This window comes from Felis catus, chromosome A2 (genome assembly GCF_018350175.1).
Source record: "Felis catus isolate Fca126 chromosome A2, F.catus_Fca126_mat1.0, whole genome shotgun sequence".
In the NCBI taxonomy this organism is placed as follows: domain Eukaryota; kingdom Metazoa; phylum Chordata; class Mammalia; order Carnivora; family Felidae; genus Felis; species Felis catus.
Genome location: NC_058369.1, coordinates 39589696 through 39609246, shown reverse-complemented (window position 1 = coordinate 39609246; position 19551 = coordinate 39589696). Strand labels below are relative to the sequence as shown.

General features: G+C 46.4%; 2 long non-coding RNA genes across 4 annotated transcripts in view; one reads left to right on the top strand and one right to left on the bottom strand.

Annotated features, from left to right (window-relative positions):
• LOC109496654 overlaps positions 1–6351 on the top strand; it is a 155166-nt gene extending 148815 nt beyond the window's left edge. For all 3 annotated transcript variants that reach the window (XR_002152881.3, XR_006593897.1, XR_006593898.1), the window contains 2 exons: positions 2872–3064; positions 6097–6351. This is a non-coding gene — a long non-coding RNA (uncharacterized LOC109496654). The remainder of the gene's footprint in view (positions 1–2871; positions 3065–6096) is intronic.
• LOC123383750 lies at positions 6191–14220 on the bottom strand. Its single transcript, XR_006593901.1, has 3 exons — positions 14151–14220; positions 7239–7304; positions 6191–6315 (listed from the first exon to the last, which is right to left on the bottom strand). It is a non-coding gene; the product is annotated as an uncharacterized LOC123383750 (long non-coding RNA).
• Between the last annotated feature and the right edge of the window lie 5331 nt (positions 14221–19551).

The following is a 19551-nucleotide window of genomic DNA, read 5'->3' as shown; positions in this document are numbered from 1 at the left end:
AGTTTTTTAATGTTAGTTTGCTTTTTTTTTTAATTGCTGGAGGTTCTATTTGGTTCTTTTCAAATCTAGTGGGTGACTTGATACTTTCCTGTCCCATGTAGCTATCTTTGACCTTGTCTTTTATTTCTGTAAATATATTATGCATGCCTACTTTATAAGATGTTCCTGATAACTCTATAAACTCATTGCAGGATTATTTCTGCTGGCTGCTATTTCTGCTTGTTCTTCATAGAGCCTTGCTTCTTTTTATCCCTGGTTATCTTTGATTATATGCTGTTCATTGTACCTGAAGAATAATTGTAGGAGTAATTTGAAGTCTTGGGTAAAGGTACCTTCCTCCAGAGAGGATGTGTGTCTGAATTTGTCAGGTGTTTGGGGATCATCTTAAGCCAGGTTCGAGGCTTGAGGTTTCCCAGAACACCAGACACTGGTTCCTGGCTGCAAATCCACAAAGCATAGGTTACTTCTGGTTCACCTCTTCCCTGAGGGTACAGGCCCATGGCGGGGTGGGGGGTGGGGGGAGAGGGGGGACAGGTCTCTGTTATTATAGAGACGGTCTCTAATTAGCCTGCCCTTTTGATTTCTGCCTCCTTTTTCCCACAAGACCATCAAAACAAAAATTCACATTGCTGGAATCAGCTAATGCTCTTGGTTCACAAGTGACTTCTGTGCTCCCCTTATCTGTTTAGGGTCCTGTTTTCCCTTCAGTTTTGGCCTGCTGGTTTCTTACCGTATCATTAACTCTTAAGTGCTTTTAAGATACTCAATTTATTCAGCAAGTTTTCTTGTTTTCCAGAGGAGGGCTGGTCCAAACTAACACACCGTGAGCAGAACTGCAAGTTTTTCTTTGTCCTTTTGCCAAGTTCTCTGTCGATGACGAAACTGTGTCTTCAGGGTCCTCATCAGTTGGTTTTTCCTGTCCATGGGCCTGGCATTTCCTTGCCTGTCTCTTCTGACTGCTTGGTCTTACTCTTGATTTTGCTTCCCTCCTGATTTTTGCAAAATTTTTTATTTTTTAAAATTTACATCCAAATTAGTGAGTATATAGTGAAATTCCCTCCTGATTTCTAGCCTTCAACCTGATTTCTGCTTGCCCTGACCCCTGGCACTTATTCATTCCGACTTCTACTGGGGGTTTCTGTGCTGACTTGGGTATAATAGGGTCCCAGCTACTCACCCAGCTCTTGACGCCTCAGCTGAGTCTGGATCCAGCACCTTATATTTGCCAACATTGGCCCCTCAAGTGCCTCGCTTCTTTTTTATTTTTTTTTTAAGTTTACTTGTTTATTTTGAGAGGGAAAGGGAGAGAATGTGCATGAGCGGGAGAGGAGCAGAGAGGGAGGGAGGGAGGGAGAGAGAGAGAGAGAGAGAGAGAGAGAGAGAGAGAGAGAGAGAATCCCAAGCAGGCTTCTCACTGACAGCACAGAGTGAAGCCGGACATGGGGCTGGAAGCCATGAACCGTGAGATCATGACCTGAGTCGAAATCAAGAGTCGGCCACCCAACCGACTGAGCCACCCAGGGGCCCCACGCCTCCCTTCTTTATAATATCCTGGCTACCCATCTGGCCTTGACTCTTCTGATTAATTCTGCTTTCCTTTCTAGAGTCACCTGCTGCTTTGGCATCACCTACCTGGTTCATGGCACCACCTTAGGCTTCCCTTGATTGAATATTTTAAGTAGATGGACTTAAGGCTGAGTCTATTTAATTACCTTGGTCAGATACAGAATCACACTGTGGGGGACCTCACGGTTGTTTTATACTAATGAGTAACTCTTAGACTTTAATCTTCCTTTAAAATGTAGAGAGCCAAAGTTTATGATAAAAAAGAAATTGAAAATGGCAACAACAACAAAAAAATCAGACCTGTTCTTAAGACTTTTCTTTGGGTTTTGAGAGTCTATTTGGCCACCCACAAGAAACAAGCAGTTAAGGATAATGATAGAGGGCACAGTCTTATAAATCTAGTGGGCCCAGGTTTAATACCATTTCCACCCCTTATTAGCTATGTGGATTTGTACAATTCATCCTACTCTTCTTAATGTGTATTTCCTCACCCATAAAATGGTGCTAATATTTCTTTCTTCATGAAGTTGTTATGGGCAAAAAGAGATAAAAAGGCATGTTTAGCACAGTTCCTGCCATCCATAATCACTCAATTAAAGGCATTATCATTATCACTGTTATTATTAACGGTAGTAGGGTCTCCCTTCCTTCCCAATACTTCACAAACTGGGTTGTCATGTGCCTGCTCATCCTTTATTCTGGGCTGTAATCTCCACCACCTGAAGCTTGACTTCATTAAGCAACAGTGTGGTGGTAATTATTCCCCACTGGCCCTGGCTAAAACTCACATGTTCCTCTGGCTCTTACATGGTCACGTTTGTGTAATAAGGTGACTAGTTGAAACAAGTCCTGGTTCATGAGGTTCAGGGCTTGCGATATGAGGCAAGTTACATTCATAGTTGAAAGACGTCTTGGTTTTTTATGTCCGAGAGTTGTTTTTCAAAAGATAGGAGGCCCAACAGAAGACAAAGATAATTAGGCTCCTGCTAGGATATACATGGCCTTCTGTGTCTTTGGTAGAGACACTGAAGGATTTTAAGACTAAATGGGTCAAATCCAGCCTCCTCATTTGCCAGATGAGGAAACCAAGACTCAGAGACATGGAATGATCTGCCCAGGGCCACACAGTCTATTGGTGGCAAAGCCAGAACAAGAATCCAGATCCTGGTTCTATAATTAACCAGCCATATGGGGACTCACTTCTGATGAATAGAATGTGAAAAAGTGACACTGTGTGATTCCTGAGGTTGGGTCATAAAAAGAACATAATTTTTCCTGGTTCTCTCTGTTTCTGTCTATGTCCAGCCACCATGTTTCAAGGACACTGAAGGGGAGGTCTGCTGGGCAAGAACTGGGCCTGTCACCAACAACCAGTACCAACTTGCCAGCCATATGATTGAGCTACCTTGGAAGTTGACTTCTGGTCCCAGTCAAGCCTTCAGATGACATTAGCCCGGGTGGAAATCCTAACTGCAACCTCATGGGAGATGGATGGCAGGTCAGAACCACATAGTCAAGCTTCTCTCCAACTCCTGTCTCACAGAAACTGTGGGAGATGCTGCATGTTTATTATTACCCTAAGCTATTACATTTTGGGGTAATCGTTAAGCTGTACCAGGTAACTAATATGCTACAGTAATTAGTACTAATATTTAATTTAACACTAATATTTACCCAGGACTTTTTGAGTTGGAAGTGATGAAAATCCAGCTCACTGGTGAGAAAGGGAAAGAGAGAGAGAGAGGGAGAGAGGGAGAGAGAGAGAGAGAGAGAGAGAGAGAGAGGGAGAGAGAGAGAGAGGGAGAGAGAGAGAGAGAGAGAGAGAGAGAGAGAGAGAGAGAGAGAGAGAATTATTGGTCCTTGGGAAAACCAGAGACTAGCTTTAGAGACGCCATGTTGTCAAATGATGTCATCAGGATTCTTTTTCTCATCGTCTCTCTGTTGGTTTCTCTTTTGTGACTTCACTCTGATGGGATCATTCACTCCCTCCACAAAGACACTTTCTCAGGACACCTGAGTTGGTTAAGTGTCCAACCTTAGCTCAGGTCATGATCTCATAGTTCATGAGTGCAAGCCCTGTATTGAGCTCTTTGCTGTCAGCACAGAGCCCGCTTTGGATCCTCTGTCTGCCTCTCTCTCTCTCTCTCTCTCTCTCTCTCTCTCTCTCTCTCTCTGTCCCTCCCCTGCTTGTGTATGTGTGCATGCTCTCTCTCTCTCTCAAAAAAAAAAAAAAAAAAAAGACACTTCTCTATACAGTATGGGTTAGCCCAGCCAGAGGCAACCCAGGGTTTCTTCATTCCAGCTTAATGACCATAAGAGAAGCACAGGACTGCTCTCCCCCAACAGTCACGTATATTCCTAGGAAATACTATAATTGGCCAAGTTTGGTCCCCATGCCTGTGTCTTAGCCACTCACTGTGGCTAGAGAAATGGGGAAATATGACTGGTCACCAGTACCTTGGCCACAACTAACTTGTTTTTCAAAGTGTAGTCCATGGACCGGCAGGAAAGCATCATCTTGGGCCTTGTTTGAAACCCCAAATCTTGGCCCTTCTCTAGACTCTGACTCAGAATCTGTTTTCTCTCTTCACAAGATCTCCAGGTCATTTGTATACACATTAAAATTTGAGAAGCACTATTCTAGTATAATTTATTTCCCAGCAATAAGTAATCTTTCTTCTCATCTGCTAGGTGAATTTACACTCCCCCGCCCCCTGTTTGGTAGGATACGTTTATCTTTTAACCACCTTATGTATTTTGTGTGCACATCTTCTCTTTCCCCACCACTCTTGGGTCCTGAAGGAGAGAATCCAATGTCTGATGGACAGTGTCCTCTTCCATAAGATGGAGATAATGTTATTCACCTTAGAAGGGAGCTCATGAGGACTGGAACAAATAACACACGTGGGTGCACAGCACAGTGCCTATTATATCATAGATGCACCATCATGACAGCTAGTGCTCTCCCCCTAAACTGGCTGCCATTTTGTGCTTACCTAGCACCGTGCTAGGTCCTTTGTTATTTCTTCCCATGTAGTCCTCACAGTAAAGCTCACAGCTGTAGCAATGAAACAGGTGTTTTGAAAATTCAGGTATTGAGACAAGTTCTAAATTCTTCCTTTCAAAATCAGGAAATGAAGCAGGGTTACATAATTAGCAAATGATTGAGGCAGGATTTGAGTCCAGAACTGTTGGCTCTCTGGCCTAGTTCTTAATAGCTCTCTCTGCTCTATCGTGTTGCATAATGAAGTCTTTCAACCAATATTTGTTAAATTAAAGAATAAAAGCCACAGGCTCCCTAAAACAAGCCAACTTGGGCCAGGCTGATGATATAACTGAGAGACAAAGGTCAAGCTAAGGAAAGAGTCTCTTCCCTCTTTACTATAAGTGGGTCAAGCAGGTACGATAAATGGCAGGTGACCTTCACCTCAATGTCAAGGAGACAATAGGACCGAAAGAGGCCCTGGGAGCTGGAGAACATGGCTGGTCTGAGAGGGCAGACCCCCCACCTTCCCACCAGTGTTCATGGTTATGGCGTCTGGGTGGCTTATGCCTGGCGTCTGTTCTGATAAGACAGCACCAACACATACACACTGTGTTAAATATTTTGAACCTGGCCTCCGAGAAGGTGGACCCAGTGTTGTCAGATCTGATTTGTTCAAATCAAGCCAGAGATCTGGACTTTTATGTGAAATCCTTGACTTTTAAATATTGATGAATAATTTAATTTTTTTTAAGTGTATTTATTTATTTTGAGAGAGAGTGCATGTGCACGCATGCATGCGAGTGGGGGAGGGGCAGAGAGAGAGGGAGAGACAGAATCCCAAGCGGGCTCTGTGCTCCCAGTGCAGAGCCCTACACAGGGTCCAAACCCACAAATCGTAAGATCATGACCTAAGCTGAAACCAAGAGTTCGACACTCAACCTACTGAGCCACCCAGTCACCCCTAATTTATTTTAAGTGCGCGGGCCATACATGGGGAAGCGGAACTGGGGGATGGATAGTAGTAACCAGACTATAACCTCTGTCCTAAACTATACAGGGAAATCTATACTGTTTTTGTTTACTAAACCAGTACAAAACAAATAGGCAGGGAAAAGGAAGAAGAAAGAAGGAAGGGAGGAGAATGCCGGCTACTTGACCACTTGAGTCTCAGGCAGTAAAGTGGAAGACAGCTCTCAGCTGGGGAGGAATGGGGGCAGAAAGGAGGGGCTCTCTGTGGCTAATTGTCCCAAGGGCCATGGCATCCAACGGGGAGTCCCTTCCACCTCCCAGGGTTGCCAAGGGCCAACCCAGCTAATCAACTTTTTTTTTTTTTTTATCACCTTGGAGGCCCTCTCTGTCTTTGTTCAGCTGTAATCTTTCTTAATTAGATAATTGAAATAATCATCCAATTAAGTTAGTTCACACGGCCCCCCTTACTTGAGGAGTCGCTGAATCCAGCTGGCTTCTCATTTCCGCTGACTCTGTTCCTCGCCTCATGCAGGGTCTGAAACAGGTTTCAAGCTGTTTTCTTTCCTCTTTTTCAGTTTGCCGTTTCAGTTCATAGGAGCTACGACTAAAGTTCTTTTCTGGGTGATGTCGAGACAGACCCCCGAAGCAACTGAAGCCAAAAGTTAGAACTGGCACCATCACCGTGGGGGATAAGAATTTCTGGCCCGCGGGGGTTTGAATCCCTGTTCTGCCATTTAGTAACCTGGTGACTTTGAAAGTGTGTGCTGACCTTCCAGAGGTGGCAGTTTCCCCATCTGTGAAATGGGAATAAAAACAGAACTTACTCCACAGCTAGGGTTGTTGTGTGACTTACTTGAGATAATGTAAGTGAGGCCATCAGCTCTGTGCCTGGCACACAGTAAGCACCCAGGACATGTGTGGGTTGGTTTTTAACCTGCAGAATGATGTATTCTTTTATTATTTAAAAAAATTGTTTTCAAAACATTTTCTTAAGTTTATGTATTTTTTTGAGAGAGACAGAGATAGCATGAGTAGGGGAGGGGCAGAGAGAGAGAGAGAATCCCAAGCAGGCTCCCCACTGTCAGCACAGAGCCAGATACGTGGCTTGAACTCATGAAACCATGAGGTCATGACCTGAGCCAAAACTGAGTCAGACGCTTAACCAACTGAGCCACCCAGGCGACCCCCAAAATTTTTTTCTTAGTGTTTCTTTGTTTTTGAGAGAGAAAGAGAAAGAGAGACAGAGTGGGAGTGGGGGAGGGACAGAGAGAGAGACACCCACACAGAATCAGATGCAGGCTCCAGGCTCCGAGCTGGCAGCACAGAGCCCAAGGCAGGGCTGGAACTGATGAACCTCAAGATCATGACCTGAGCCGAAGTCGGATGCTCACCCAACTGAACCACCCAGGAGCCTCCAGAATGATGTATTCCTAATAACTCACATTGTTTCATTATGTGTTTGCAATAGAAATAGAGGAAAGAAAAACAAGAGGGAAACCATAGAGACACATAAGATGTAAATGATGCCAGGGATTATGTAGCTATTTGCTAGACTTATATGGTGTTTATATGCTAATCTAATATCTCCATCCTGGCTTCCTTCCAGTTAATTCTAACACCCTCCCCCCCACGCCCCATAAGATTTACAGATAGCTGGTTTTCCCTTCAGGCCCATCTTCTGTAAATGAAATCACAAGGCAGTATTCCCTTCACTTACTTGCCCCCCAGGTTGGAAGGTCCATGTGGGCTGCTGGGCTGTGTCTGCCATGGCATCATGATATCCCTAGGGAATTACCAAAAAATAATTATTAAATAAATAAACATTGAGCATGGAGAAACTATTCTCTAAAAGGACATCCAAGCCAATTTCAAGTAGTAAAGCATTTTAAAACAAGGATATAAGACATGTCACACATTAGCTAAGAATGGAGAAAAATCTAGAAAAGGGCTAGTATTTCTAGGATCACAGAGTAAAACAAAAATCAATTGCAACTCCAAAACGCAAATGCCCAGGCCTTACCTTAACCTGCTTAAAATGCTGACCTAGCCAGAGCCAGCAGCCAGTAACCACGGTGGATTCCCCCTTTGCTGCATTTCATTGCTCAGTGCAGACTCCTAGAAACTCATTCTCCTTTATTTCAGGAGAGTCACATATTTCGGAGGAGAATGATTGTAGCTCTGTGCAGAGCATATTTTTCATGCTTTTTAATCTTTTAAAAATTACACAAGCACTACATCATTTTTTTAATGGGAAAAATGTCCATAAATAAAAAGAAAAATGAATTTTCAAAGATTGTTTTCCAGTGTGGCTTCCCCTCCCACCCCTCACCCCCCCAGGAGTGTACTTTTAAAAAGCAGTCATCTTCAACTCCTATATAGGACCACAATGTGCTTTACATAGAGTGCGTTCTCGTTCTAACAAAACTAAAATGTTTCTTAGTGCTTTGCTCTAGATTTCAGCTATGGATAAGGGGAATCCAAATTCCCATTTCCTCACACATGTCGGTAGATCAATACTCTCCAAGGTTGGATTGCTGGACTTTGGCTGGAGAGCGCTGTTTGGTGTTGAATATAGTGGGAAGTCGGTAACTGTTCCGGACAACTGCCCCATCACTAATGTTCTGAGCAGACGCTCCCTATTCCTGCCTCTGTGACTTAGCGCATAGTCTGTGTCGCAGCCATAGTCTGAGCTAACCCTCAGTGATCCTCACCTCTTGGTGGTCACACGTTTGTACAGGGCTGGCTTAGGTAATCAATGAGATACTGCAGAAAGGATGGAGCGTGGCGTCGAAGCAAAGTCACGGAAGTCATTGCAGTTTCTGCTTTGCTCTCTCTTGGAACGCTTGCTCTGGGGGAGGGCCACATGGTGGGGAACTCCTGCCCACAGACATATGAGTGAACCATCGTGGAAGCTGATTTTCTAGCCCCAGTCAAACCTTCACATGACTACAGCCCCAGCCTGTATCTTGGCTACACCCTGAGCCACAACCACCCAGCTAAGTCACTTTCAAATTCCTGATCCACAGAACTGTGCAAGCTAGGATTCATCGTTTGTTTTAAGCTGCTAGGTTTTATAGTAATTCGTGATGCAGCAGTAGGTAATTTATACATTCACCTGTCTATGTATAAGGCTTACTCCTTTGCCCTCTAAATTCACTCTCTCAAGGCTCAGGTCAAATTCATCCTGTCTGGATTCTCCAGCCTGGAATGATCTCCCTTTCTCCAAGCCCAGTCACCATGCCTGTCCTTCTTTTTTTTTTTTTTTTTTAAATTTTTTTTCAATGTTTATTTATTTTTGGGACAGAGAGAGACAGAGCATGAACGGGGGAGGGGCAGAGAGAGAGAGAGAGAGACAGAATCGGAAACAGGCTCCAGGCTCTGAGCCATCAGCCCAGAGCCCGACGCGGGGTTCGAACTCACGGACCGCGAGATCGTGACCTGGCTGAAGTCGGATGCTCAACCGACTGCGCCACCCAGGCGCCCCACCATGCCTGTCCTTCTTATGTGGCATTAGGCTACAAGAAGGAAGGATAGATCAGCCAGGCCTGACATGTGTTGTGCCTTTATTAGTAAGTGACCATGTAGTTGATAGTCTGCACTGAGACACTTCTGAGAGTGAAGGGGGTGCTATTAATAATGATCATGGGGGGGGCGCCTGGGTGGCTCAGTCGGTTAAGCGTCCGACTTCGGCTCAGGTCATGATCTCACGGTCTGTGGGTTCGAGCCCCGTGTCGGGCTCTGTGCTGACAGCTCAGAGCCTGGAGCCTGTTTCAGATTCTGCATCTCCCTCTTTCTCTGACCCTCCCCTGTTCATGCTCTCTCTCTGTCTCAAAAATAAATGTTAAAAAAAAATTAAAAAAAAATAATGATCATGGTAATCAGCAAAATCCAAGATAGCTCTAGGGCAGACTATAACATCCATTCACCCTATCTGTGAGAGGCGCCAATGCCTCTCCCAGAAAGATAACAAAAGTGAGAATATTGTTTAGCATGGTTACAGTTTTGCTTGTCGGATGCTTGGAGGTACAAAGAAAATGTAACTTCTTTATCTTTCTGTAATAGGTCTTTTGCCTTGCATATCTCCACCCAGCTAGATAGTGAGGGGATGAAATACGATTTTTTTAATTAAAAAAATTTTTTTAAACGTTTATTTATTTTTGAGAGACAGAGCATGAGCGGGGGAGGGCAGAGAGAGAGAAAGGGAGACACAGAATCTGAAAGAGGCTCCAGGCTCTGAGCCATCAGCACAGAGCCTGATGCAGGGCTCAAACTCATGAACCTGGAGATCATGACCTGAGCTGAAGTCGGACACTTGACCTACTGAGCCACCCAGGTACCCCTATGCCAGATAATTTAAACAGTTTGTGAGATTGTTCCATCAGCACCTGGCTGAGCAGGGGGAGAATGCGGCCAGGGTTCTGAGCCTTGTCTTTCCATCCCCATGATTGGAAACCCTCCTCCTCGCCGTTTAAGACGGAACCAGGGCATATGGGGGATAGGTAGGAAGTGGACTGGGAACCAAGATCCTCACAAGGTTTCCTTTAGAATGATTGGTCTGAGCGAATACCTGGACTGGGGGATGGTTGAAGGGCTATCTGCCTAGCTTTTTGTGGCAGTGTTCTGAAACCAGAGCCATCTCTCGTGGGTGTGGCTTTCCCTCCTACACAAGCGCACCCACCAAGGGTTTGACATGTAGCCACTGCTTTGCTAACCAAGCTATGAGCCCGTAAGGCTGTGTCTGCCAGAAGAAGGAGGCTTTTGCTGGTTAGCACAAAGGCGTTCTGTGGGCCAGGACAGACCCTGGCCAGCACCCAGCGTCCAGGTTATGTGCTCCTGGCTTCGCATTCTTTGCCTGTGGCAGCTTGCTGCTCCCGATTACAGGCCAGCTTTGCCATTACCATGGAAATTCTGGGCCCCCCGCATGCCCCGAACAGGCTCCAGGGGCCCAGGGTATCTTCCTCAGACTCCTCCACACCCTCCTGCTACCACCTGCACACCATCGCTCCTGGGAGGAGGGACACAGGGCGTTAAGCCAGAGGCGAGTCCCCCAGGGGTGGCAGACTTCCTTCTACCCTGCCCTGGGATGTGAGGCACTTAGCCTGATGTTCTCACACACACCCCCCCCCCCCTTATTTTCTAGATGTTTCTAAATCTCCTCTCCCTAGAGGCATCTGACCTTATCGGTGGCCTTCAGCTTTTCCTTTCCTGCCTGCCATCTTCCCAGAGTGGCATGAATAGGTCTGGGGCATATCTGGGAATGATAAAACTCCGTGATCTGGGGTGGCACCTGTCTACCTTTTTCCTCTGGTAGCACCTCTAGAAAAGAATATGTGTATGGCCCACTGGGTGACCTGGAGGAGACCTGGTACCCTAGCGGGCTGTTTTGCAGGATTAAGCCGGTTGGGGGGGGGGGTGCGGCGGGAATCCCAACCACCAAGATCCTAACCAGGCTGCTCCAAGAGCAGTGGGGATCAAGTCCCCTGGGATGTGTGGAAGCACTCTGGCTAGGCAGTCCTCTCTAGAACCTTCAGCCTGGCTTTATTAGAGCGGAACTGTGTGGTTGAGAAATCCCTTTTCCCCACCAAAAAGCCTGCTTTCAAGGCCATTGTCTCTCTGCAGAGGTCAAGAACCTCAGTTTGGAGACTAATGCTGATCAATGGTCTCTTTATTCTTTGATCTTTCTTTTTCCCTAGGGCACTAAAACTCCGGGCTCAGCCCTGGAGCTGGGAAGCGGCAAGAAAATATAGTTTCAAGCGGGAAACTAAAATACACAGGCAAAGTGTTGGTGAAATAGGATCCCCAATACAGTTGTAATGATAGGAACTCCTCTGGCAGCGTGTGTGGTGGGGGGCGGGGGGGTAATATGGGTTTAGGGTTGTTGGGTAAGACCTCAAGGCAGCATTAGGCTTGAGTTTGAATACACTGAATTTATCAGCAGGCTTGAATAAATTGTGGCTACACTGCCTTCTAAGGGAGCAGATTCTTGTCACCTCCAGGGGTTTTGTTTTGCTGAGTGGCTTATGCAAATATAGAGCCAGCCCAGTGGTTCTGGGTGAGAAAGGGGAGAGCACCCAGACCTTCCTTTCCAGCTACCTGTCCCTGCAAGACTGTCCTGTGCCCCTTCCCCGTCAACAGTCATCACCACAGATAAGTTTTGCCTGTTTCTGAATTTCCTATAAATCAGATGCTACAGCGCGTGTTCCCTGTGTTCTGAGTTCCTTTGTTTAACATCCCGTCTCCGATACTCATCCATGGAGCTGTGGATGTTCTTTTTCGTTGCTATGTCGTATTCTGTTGTAGCAAAATACCCTCAATTTATCTTGCCTTTCTACCCTCCATTTGGTTCGTTTCCATTTCAGTTATCACACACAAAATCTGCCATGAACATTTTTGTTCATGCCTTTCCGTGGACATTCTTGAAAAAATTCTTGTCAAAGTAATTATTTTTTATTTCTGATAAATGTTATATATATATTCATTTAGAAAATGGAACATCCAAAAATACAAAGTTTTTTTAACAAGTCGTCATCAATGTACATTCAATTTTGTACTTGGCTTTTTTTTTTTTTAATTTTTTTAAGTAGGTTCTGTGCCCAGTGTAAGGCTCAAACTCATGACCCCAAGATCAAGAGCAGTGTGCTCTACTGACTGAGCCAGCCAGGTGCCCCCGACCTGGCTTTTGCACTGCAAATATCATGAGCATTTTTTCATCATACTCCGTATGGAAGGCTCTTACCCTCTTTTTAGTTCCATTTGGCCTTGTTCCTTGATAGGCCATCAGCTAACATTTGCGATGATTCTGAGGTTTTACCCAGGAGAGACCTGGAGACAGCTGGCCACCTACCCTGTCCACCACAATCCCCAGGTAGATGCAGGCTGTCTAGTGTGAGAATGCGCCGGGTCAGGAGGGCAGATGCCTCTCTCCATCACCTCTGCCCTGAGCAATCACAAATGGACCTAACAAGGTGAAAGTAGAGGCTGCAGATTGAGAAGAGAATGAGACGTGCAGCTGTGAACCTGGAAAACAGTCTGATAGTAACGAGGGAAGCGAGGAGTGAGTTTGGAAAGCAGTCCCTTCCCTCACCCAAAGTGTCTTCTTGGGCAGCTCAACCTGCGTGTGAACGATATCAGCGAATCAGTTCAGTGGGATCCATGGATGCACATCACCCCGACAAAGAAAATCACAGGACAGGTGCAAAGCGAACGATTTTCCATTTCCTCCCTCTCTTAGTTCATCTCAAATATTGGCAAACTTTTTCTCAGTCCCTTGTTTGCATTCATTTTGCCAATTATGTTTGATCATAAACCTAAGTATCTGGAAGTACCTCTCTGTACTTGTTTCCTCATCTGTAAAATGGGTTGAATGATGATTCCCCTATCTCTTACAGCAGGGGTTTTCAGCCTCAGCACTATTGACATTTTGGGCCAGTTCATTCTTTGTGGTGGGGCTGTCCTGAGCATCATGGGATGTGTGACCCACTAGATGCCAGTAACAACACCCTCCCCTAAAGTTGTGACAGGCAAAAGTGTATCTAGACATTGCCAAATATGTCTAAGGGTTGAGGGGGAAAGCAATATAACTCCCCTTTGAGGAGCAGTGGCTTAGATTTACTACAAGTATCACCTGAGATACCATAGGTACAGTGCTTAGAAGAGTTTCTGGCGGCAAGTACTCAGTAAACCTTAACCATCGGTGTCGGAGGAGCTCCTAGAAAGATGTGAACTTGTGGCCGGGGCTACTTCACAAACCAATTTGCTTGTTTATTTCATCACTATTACTCTTTGCATTTTCTCTTCTTCCTTCGTAAAGTGCCATGGTTTAAAGGGATTTTTTTTTCTTATGAGAGGTGCCTTTCCTTATAGGTACAAGTATCAGAAATAAAACTTAGAAGTACTGGCATTTGCAAGTGGCTTTTGAAAGTGGAGAATGTCAAAGAAATGTAAATCATACTCTCTAGGAGCAGGAGTGTCTTTTTCTAAAGCTTTTGCAACCATTAACTCATTGGACGCCACCATAGCGTGTTCTAGCTGAGCCTAAACGGAATTACTAGCTTTGTTGTTTGCGGGGTGGAGGGGAAACCCTGGTCGGGTGACAGCTCACAGGGTCCGTGTGCCACAGTGGTGGGGGGAGGATGGGGGCATGGCGGGGAGGGAGTAGCAATAGGGGGAGAGGGGAAATGGGTGCTATTTCTTCCTGGTGAAGGGGACAAGATTACCCCGTGGGCTGGGAGACCTGAAGAAGACAGAAGATGGAAAAGAGGGTGGGATAGTGTAGGTCCCTTCATGCATCCTGAGGGATCTGGATGATGAGAGGGGGCTTAGGATCCTGGTGCAGAATACTGCTGCCCCATGCACGGGAGGGGCAACCTTAACGTCAGGCTCTCTGCCACAGACATTGTCAGCTTGGGCTTCCTGAATGCGCGTATCCTGTAGAAAGGAGTCCGGGTGGTTTCAGGTCATTTGCATGCCAAACCCCACTCTCACCAGAGGACCCAGAAAGCACCAAGGTATGTGACTGGGACCTCTTCTCTGATCTTTTGCTGCCCGCCTCCCCCCCCCCCCCCTCACCCACTCAGGGCCTGTGTCCATCCTTAGCTCAGTTCTACTTTGATTCTGCCTAGAGTTCTACCTGCTCTGGGGGACCAAGAGCACGGTTTTTCAAGTCCCTGCGGTTCCTGAGATGAGGCCAGCCAGCAGGGTCTCCCGGGGTTAACCCCTTGAGCCCGATAGCCACGCCCACAGCATGCCCCGGCCCGGACACACCCACTGCCACGCCCCTGTTTGTGACCACACCCACAGCCTGTCTCCAGGCTCCAGCCACACTCACAACCACACCCGTGGCTGCGGCCACTCCGCCTGGACATTCCTCCTCACAGCTGCTTTCAGCCAAGTGGCTGCCACCAAGTTCCTGCGAAATGACTCACAGGAGATTGCTAACTTTGGGGGAAATCTCGTGCCTGTTTTATTTGCATGGTGTGAAGACCAGCATGATGAGAGGCCACAAAGCAGTACCTGAACTCCAGAGCTTTTAAAACTCAACATTCAGAACAACATTTTAGAGGCCCGTGCACGCCCCACCCTGTGATTCTTTGGGACCCACTCCCCGTTCGCTCTCTTTGAGTAGAAGACAAGCCAGCCACAGTTTTATATCTCAGCGTGGCATTTGGGAGGGCACGCAAAGTACCGCGGGACCTCCAATGTATCTGTCCAGCCCAGTAAAACTTAAGTTCCCATTCTGTCCCTTTGTCCCCGGGATCCACACTAGATCAGGCTGTGCCGAAGCCAGCTCAGCCCTGAGAACCGTGCCATGGCCTTTGGAAGCCCTCAGTATCTGTTTGGACTGCCTGGCCGGCTCCTCCCTCTAGAACACGTGCACTCCAAGGTCACAGACTGTGTCTGTTTGGTCCTTTTGTTTACAGGACAAAAATTATTAGCATGCATATGTTCTCATTTCGTCTCTGTCACTCTATCAGAGGCAAGCTTGTAGTTGACAGCCCACGTCGTCCCTCTTGCTGAAGAGGTGGTATTGTTTTAGGTTGGTGAGAAACTAGGTTGATCTATAATAAAGAAAGAAGGGGGGGAGAGGGAGAGGAAAATGCATGTAAGAGTGCGTCCCAATCTTAGCCTGCATCAGAACCACCTGGGGATCTTGCTAAATTCTGATCTAAAATTCTGATCTAAAATCTTGCAAATTCTGATTCAGTAGATCTGAGACTCTGCATTTCTAACATGCTCCCGGGTGACGAAGTTGCTGCTGGTGTTCAGATCACATTTCGCCCGGCAAGGGTACACGGGGCTGGATATCTGGGAGGTCTGCACGTAACTGGAGAGATTAGAGCAGCTTCAGCATGTGAGAGAAATGGATAGAAAAGGTTTTTGTTTTTTTTTTTGTTTTTTAAATAGGTGTTACCATAGCCTCTGTAGCTGACCCTCCTCATTCTCAAGAAATGCAAGGATATTCATTGTTTGTCAGCTGCCCAGCCTCTAGCCTGTCTTCTGCTAATAGCTCTCCATTTTTGTCTGACGGAATGGTTAGCCAGGTGCCCGTCCCTCCCCCGGCACGTGACTGCCAGTGAGCCCAATGAGGGCTCCGGCTCTGAAATCTGAATCATGGATTCAGGCCCAAAACAGAGAACAGTTGGAGTGTTCTCTTTCCAGCCAAGGCAGCTGGGTGAGATTTTTGAGCACTTTCTGCTGCCAAGAACCTTCTGGAGATGCTGGGTGCCTGATGGCTCCACGCCCGAGTCTTTAGCCTTCCCTTTGCTCTAGTGCACTCTCCACTATGCTTCCAAGATATCCTCTTTTTTGCCTAGACCAGCCAGAGTCAGTTTCTGTTGCTTGCAATCAAAGCACCCTAACAGATATGCTATTTAACCAATATAACATTTTGAGCTATTATTTTGAAACAGTGTTTCATTTCCTGACTGGGGGCGGGGGGATAGGTGGCAGGGTGGTGATAATTATAATACCACTTCACCACTTTGGCTGCACCTACGGTGGCTGGTTTTACAGATCGCCATTTGGAGTCCATGCCTAGCACGGTGCCTGAGAGAAACCCAGTCGGTGCTCCATGGATGGCCATTAGCAAGAATGAGCAGTCACTTCACAGCATGTGCACTGAGCCCTGGCATGTGTCAGCTGCCCCCGTGCCCAGGGACATGTTAGACAGCCATCAAATACTAAAATAGCAACAGCTTATAGGAAAGCCTGTGTAAGCTTGTAGCAGCACTAGCTAATAAACTTCTGACCTTTCCCTTGGATCTCCTTTCTCCCTCTATGGTTTAAGAGCAAAGTGTGATGAAAGGTCAGCAGGGAGCATGCTCTTTGTTCCATCAATGTATTGTGGTTCCATTAAAATATTCCCAGTTAAACAAGAAGCACGCCAGTATTTCCATTATGGCCTTTCCGGTTGTGGCAGTTATTGCTAAAAAAGAGATTAAACTCTCTGTGTACTATAAAGGTTAATATTCCCAGGCTGTAGAGGCAAAAAAATCTACCATCCCACCCGCGCCATGAACTAGCTATTCTTGGGCACGTTACTTAAGGTTCTTGGAGCCTTAGTTTCCTCATCTGTAACGTGGGCACGGTATTAGCATCTTCCTCAGTGGATTGTTGTGAGGATTCAGTTAGGCAATTCATATAAAGGACTTACATGCATTAAGGCAATGCATATAAAGTGCCTGGATCATTGTCAGTACATAATAAATGTAAGCTATTTATTAACACTCATTTTCCCCTAAAGCCAGGACATATAATCCTTCCCTCCCCTACTTTTTTTTAAAGCTTATTTATTTTTATTTTTAATTTGTTTAATGTTTTATTTTTATTTTTGAGTGAGAGAGACACAGAGTGTGAGCAGGGGAGGGGCAGAGAGAGAGGGAGACGCAGAATCCGAAGCAGGCTCCAGGCTCTGAGCTGTCAGCGCAGAGCCCGACGCGGGGCTTGAACCCATAGACCGCGAGATCATGACCTGAGCCGAAGTCACACGCTTAACCAACTGAACCACCCAGGTGCCCCCCTTCCCCACTTTTAATAGAAGTCTTAAAAAAAGGCAGTCGATCCAAGGGTGCCTGTGTGGCTCAGTCGGGTAAGCATCCGACTCTTGTTTCTGCTCAGGTTATGATCTCCTGGTTTCGTGAGCTTGAGCCCCGTGCCAGCCTGTGCACTGACAGTGTGGAGCCTGCTTGGGATTCTCTCTCTCCCTTTCTCTGTGCCCCTCCCCTGCTTGCGCTGTCTCTGTCTCTCTCAAAATAAATAAATAAAAACTTAAAAAAAAATTTTTTTAAGGCATTTGATCCAATTAGGGTGAAGAAATTATCCTACCCATGAGGAAAAGACTGGAAGAAAACATAAAACATACTACAGTTTTTATTGTTTGTCTATGGGTGTGACAGTATGTATAATTTTTATTTTTTTCATTTAGCGTGCTATGCCTTACAGATTCTTTTGCAGTGAACACACATGACTTTTATAACCAGATGAGAAGCCCTGACAAATGCTATCTTTAAAAAAGAAGGCAAATATTAAGGCAACATGATTTTGTAGAAACTGGGTGGGGGAAAAAAAATCCCTGTTAGGTGGAGAAATAGATGTTTTCTGGTCAAGAGCTTATTGGGAGGGAAATGACATCAATTTGGTTCTCATCAGCTCGAGTGGCAAATCATAATGCAAAATGAAAGTACATTCAGGAGAGCCAAACCCACACTGGGATTTTGCCGCCTGAATCATTAAGCTAGAAATGACCTCAGGAGGGCATGTGACCCCGCCCCCTTCCCTCTCCTCGGGAAGGCTGGCCCTGGGACTTTTCAGGACTCATGAGCAATGGTCCTATTTATAAGCCCTCTAGGAACTAACTCTACATACATTTCCTTCCTCCTAAGCTTCAGGCAGCCTCAATTTAGCTTTTGCAGGTGCCCTCAACTAACGATCTCCAACCTAGTTCTCCCTCTGCCTGGAAGAGGCCTGGGAATTGTCCCAGATCTTTTTTATTCACCCTGGTCCTTGCACAAAACCTAATCCCCCTGGAAGTCAGTTTTGTCACCCGTAAAACAGGGATGGGAAGGATTTGAAGGGAAAATGCAGAACTGGGAGTCCAGCAGGGGCCATCTTGTCCTGCGTCACAGCCCGGGTGTTTAACCATGTCTGTACCACCCTGGTGGGAACACATCACACAGAGGAAGCTTGTCTGCAGAACAGGTGACAGGTTTTTTTGGAGGTGGGGGCGGCAAGCCTGTGAGAAGGAAGCGAGGGGTGGCTGGGAATGGGAGGAAGGGAGATTGAGGGGGTCCAGAGAAAAAGGGACGTGGCTCAGGAAAGCAGCAGTCAGCAAGGGTGTGCACAGAGCGACGGGAACCCCTGTCGCGGGCATCACCAAGAAGCTCATGGACCAAGCTGCTGTAGATTCCATTTTAATCAATCCCCTGTGCCGGGCTGTAATATCCCTCCCATTATCCACAAACTTTTAGGACCCCACCTTGTGTTCATAAGGCTCTGAGGCATGGAGGAAGTGAGCTGGTCCAGCAGGTACAGAGCGGGAGACCAGGGATGGAGCCTCAAGAGCAGAGGGTGATGGAGAAGGACTAGGGAGCGGTACAGACCAAGGCCGCAGCCCCCACTGATCAGACAAGGCAGACCTTTCTGGAAATCTGTGGAGTTTCTGAAGGAGACTTGTCAAAGCACTGCAGTGGGGGCTGAAACTAGTTTGTTTATCAAAGGAAAGTATAATTACTGAATTCTGAAGAACCTGGGCTCTCCAATGGGGAGGTGTCTTGATGACAAGTATCAGCAGTGTTAAAATGAGTAGTAGTCAAGAGTATTACTATTATTACTGATATTTGTATTGCTATTAGTATATTCCTTTCCCTCGCTCAAGTCTTGAATTAGTTCTTGCATCCATTCTCCTGAGGCCAAATCAATGAACCGCCACTAAGACCCTGCCTCCCCTCGTGTTGATGAGAGTGGCATGTGGTATCAAATTAAAAGCCCTCCTGAGACCAGAGAGATACACTTACTGCCCACACCCCCTCTATCCACACACGGGGTCACTTCATCATGGTAGGAAGTTAAATGGGCTCGGAATGAATTACTCCTCCCGAAGCCATGCGTGCAGGTCCCTAGCCTTCCTACGTAGCTGCCCGCTGAAGGCTTGATCGTCTGTGGCTGCGTCACAGATCTCCCCACAATTTAATAGTATTAAGTAACAGTCAACTTTTATTCTCTCACACAGTTTCTGTGGGTCAGGAAATAGGGAGTGGCTTAGCTGGGTGGTTGTGGTCCAGAGTTGCTCAAGAAGTTACAGTCAAGATGTAGGCGGGGCTGAGAGCCTCTGTTTCCAAGATGGCCCGCTCACGTGGCTGGCAAGATGGTGCATGGCAGTTCATAGGAGGCCTCAGTTCCTCGCCCCAACGGCCCCACTTGAATGTCATCATGCCACGACAGCTAGTTTCCCGTTTCCCTCCGAATGAGTGGTCCAAGAGGGAGTAAGGCAGAATCATAATACCTTTTATGAGCCAGCCTCAGAGTCACATGCT